This window comes from Lepus europaeus, chromosome 10 (assembly GCF_033115175.1).
Source record: "Lepus europaeus isolate LE1 chromosome 10, mLepTim1.pri, whole genome shotgun sequence".
Classification (NCBI taxonomy): domain Eukaryota; kingdom Metazoa; phylum Chordata; class Mammalia; order Lagomorpha; family Leporidae; genus Lepus; species Lepus europaeus.
In genome coordinates this window covers 63,923,420-63,927,723 of record NC_084836.1, presented here as the reverse complement: position 1 = coordinate 63,927,723, position 4,304 = coordinate 63,923,420, and positions in this window count along the sequence as shown.

Here is a 4,304-nt window from a genome sequence, read left to right as displayed (position 1 = left end):
TCTCCCGGGCAACTAACCCCGAACAGGCAGAGCCAGTAACCAATCCGCTACAAGATCCGCCCCTGCCGACCAATCGGATAGACGAGGCTGCCAGCATTCAACTCTCCCAGGACCTGAGGCGTCCCGCCCCTTAGCAACTGGCCGCGGAGGGCGGGAGAAGCAGCTTTCAGCCTATTAGAAAACGGGGCTTCATCCCGCCCTAACAATGGCGACAGGAAGATCCCGCCTCTAAACAACATGCTTCCGTCTCCAGTTTATTTACAACTGGTGCGATTGACGGGAAGCTTAACCAATAGAAAACCTAGGCCCCCTGGGCCAAACTTGATACAGCCATCGAAACTATCTCAAGTTCCTTCTTTTCTTTTTACCACGACCTTTTTTGTTACAGGAAGCCTGTAACTGAGATCTCTTTATGAATCGGGCCTGACATCACACTTTTTTAAAGTGAGATGATTGCCCAAAGTGTGGCCCTCCAAAGTCCTAAATGATTTAAAACAAAAGTCATCAAGAAATTGTGTGTCAGTGTTTTATAGGCCTTTAAAAATGGAACTAGAGGGGTTTCTATTTTTGGAAACAAAAATACCTGCGGGGATTAAGGAGAGGTTTCTTTATACCTCGAAGCGTCTATGAGATGAATATAATTCCCTCCATTACAAGGAGCCAGACAAGGCTGAGACAAGCAAAGGAAGCTGCCTACCATTACAGCGCTGGTCTGAGCTGTGGCTCCAACCCAGCTCTTACCCCACAGCCTGAGCCTTTTCTGGACATCACGCTGCTTCTCCTTAAAGATTTAACACAGCGAGGGCTTTGCTGGGGGCCTGGCACATAACAGGTGTTCAGTAACTATTAGCAGGAATTGAAGTGGGATTTTTTTGCTTGTTGTTTTTGTTTCTAGGGTCTTTGATGGTGGCGAATAGGAAGCCTACAGATGATGGAGGCAAGTTGAGGAGCTGAGGAGAAACCCAGGAATGGGGTGGCTTCTGGGGGCAGCCCAAGCTTTCAAAACAAGGAATTTTTAAAGTCAAAACGGGACTGAACTAGGGGTAAGAAAATTCATCTTCACCAAAAAAAAAAAAAAAAAAAAAAAGGCCTAGGCTGGCTGTGCTGCAAGAGTCATCCTATGTCTCACACACCCTCAGCTGACCTGGAGCCCAACAATCCTGTTGTTACTATAGGCACCCTTGATACCATGTGATGAAAATGGCTTTTTACCTCTGTGGTTTCCCTCCTCCAAGGCCTAGAAGACCACTCACATCACCAGGAAATGGTGGACAGAGTAAACCAGAGGGTCCTACAAAATGCCTGACCAGTACTTCTCAACAGTATCAAGCTTATCAAAACAAGAGAAGTCTGAGAACTGAGGCAGACAACAGGAGCCTAGGGACCCTGAGCAGCACTGTGGGAGGATCCTAAAACAACACGAGTTAAACACACACACTCACACACTCAGGAAATCTGAACAAATTGCAGACTCTACTTAAAAAATAATGTATTAATAGCTCATTTAGGCCGGCGCTGCGGCTCACTAGGCTAATCCTCCGCCTGCGGCACCAGCACCCCGGGTTCTAGTCCCAGTTGGGGCACCAGATTCTGTCCCGGTTGCTCCTCTTCCAGTCCAGCTCTCTGCCATGGCCCGGGAAGGCAGTGGAGGATGGCCCAAGTGCTTGGGCCCTGTACCTGCGTGGGAGACCAGGAGGAAGCACCTGGCTCCTGGCTCCAGATCGGCGTAGCACGCCTGCGGAACCAGCCACTTGGGGGATGAACCAACGGAAAAGGAAGACCTTTCTCTCTGTCTCTCTCACTGTCTAGCTCTGCCTGTTAAAAAAAAAAAAATAACAGCTCGTTGATGGTGGCAAGTGTGCCATAGTAATGTGAGATGAACATGGAGAGAACCAGATGTGGGGTATATGAGAACTCTCCGAGTAATATCTGTTCAATCTTTCTGTAAATCTAAAGTTGTGTTTTAAAAAAAAGGCTACTTGTATACATGTAGAATGTTACTTCAGAGTTTGTGGGAAAATGAAACTAAAGATGAATTTGGGAGCAAGCATTTGACCTAGCGATTCCAGCTTCCTGCTACTGTGAACCCCGGGCAGGCAGCAGTAATGGCTGAGTTGAGTTCCTACCATCCACGTGGGAGACCTGGATCTGTTAGGCAGTAAATTAGAAACTAGCCCATGTTACGCAGTAGGAGGAGCCAAAGGGACATGAGGCACAGTGGAAAAGAAAGGAATGCATGGCTCCAACGCTGTGGCATAGTGGGTAAAGCTGCCACCTGCAGTGCCAACATCCCATCTGGGTGCCGGTTCGAGTCCCAGATGCTCCACTTCCGATCCAGCTCTCTGCTATGGCCTAGGAAAGCAGTAGAAGATGGCCTAAGCCCTTGGGCCCCTGAACGCGCAAGGGAGACTCAGAAGAAGCTCCTGGCTTCCTTTTTTTTTTTTTTTTTTTTTGACAGGCAGAGTGGACAGTAAGAGAGAGAGAGAGAAAGGTCTTCCTTTTTCCGTTGGTTCAACCCTCAATGGCCACTGCGGCTGATGCGCTGCGGCTGGCGCACTGCGCTGATCCAAGGCTCCTGGCTTCTGATCAGTCTAGTTCCAGCCATGGCGCCAATTGGGGGAGTAAAGCAACAGATGGAAGATCTCTCTCTCTCTGCTTCTCCTTCTCTCTCTATGTAACTCTTTCAAATAAATAATAAATAAATCTTAAAAAAAAAAAAAAAAAAGGAATTCAGCCGCCTTTAGCAGCCTCAGAAGGACGCCTTGGAAACCACCCAGCATTTCACACTCCAAGGTCCTGCCTATGGAATTACTTTACAGTGGTCCCAGCCTTCCCCCAAGGGAGGCATCCTAGGAGGATTCCTCCCTGCACGGTGTCAAGCGGGCTGCCCAGTCTGGTAACACTGGGGAATAAACCCTGGGGAGGAATTTTACCTGTTTCACACCCAGCAAACCCCTCATCCAGGAGAAGAGGGAGGGGAGAACTGGACCTCCTTCCTAGTAAGCCCCAGTCTAAACACAAACAGCACGCTCAGCTCCCCGCTCTTTCCTGAGCCGCCCGCCTGGCCGGTCAGGTGCATTCTTACCATCAAACTGTATAACCCGGCTTTCCCAGCCTGAATGAGCGGGCACTCTCTCTTAGATTCTGTCTGGAGAGGTGCTCATCCGTTCTGACCAATGCCCTGCCCTACTAAACCCTGCCACCTCTCTGTCTCACGTCTGGATTCTTTCATGCTCAAAGAACCTAGTCCACTCATCCTGGCTAACAGATTGAGCTCCAGGTTCCCTCTTTCAGCAGGGAACCAGTGATGGGAGCTTGCTCTCTGCCTCTTTAATTAATTAATTAGTTAAAAAAAATTTAAAAATATTTTTGAGAGCTGCTTTGCTCTAATTATTATTTTTTTTTCTTAAAATTTTATTTATTTGAGAGGGAGAGACAGAGAGAAAGGTTTTCCTTCCGTTGGTTCACTCCCCAAATAGCCAAAACGGCCGGAGATGCGCTGATCCAAAGCCAGGAGCCAGGAGCTTCTTCTGGGTCTCCCACATGGGTGCAGGGGCCCAAGGTGCATTGGGCCATCTTCTACTGCTTTTCCAGGCCATAGCAGAGAGCTGGATTGGAAGAGGAACAGCTGGGTCTACAACCGGTGCCCATATGGAATGCTGGCGCCGCAGGTGGAGGATTAACCTATTGCACCATGGCACCGGCCCCAGTTAAAAATGTTTTAGGGGTGGGCATTTGGCCTAGCAATTAAGATGGCACATGGGACACCCACGTCTCCTATCAGAGTACTTAAGTTCTACTCCCAGCTCTGCTTCCAGCTTCCTGCTGACGTGAACCTTGGGAGAGAACAGGCAACAGCTGAAGTATTTGAGTCTCATCCAAATGGGAGAACTGAACTGAGTTTTGAGCTCCTGGCTTCGGCCTGGCCTAGCCCCAGCTACTGTGGGCATTTAGGGAGTGAAACAGCAGATGGGAGAGCTCCTTCTGTCTCTCTCTGCTTTTCAAATAAAATGAAAATAAATATAAAATTAAAGAAATTTTAAGATAGTTTGTTGCCGTGCAAAAATACCTTGAAATCAGTTTTTTCTTTCTTTTTTTTTAAAGATGTTTATTTATTTATTTGACAGGCAGAGTTACAGACAGCAAAGAGAGATAGAAAGTTCTTCCTTCCATTGGTTCACTCCCGAAGTGGTCGCAACGTCAGTAGCTGGGCCAATCGGAAGCCAGGAACTTCCTCTGGGTCTCCCCTTCAGGTGCAAGGGCCCAAACACCTGGGCCATTTTCTACTGCTTTCCCAGGCCATA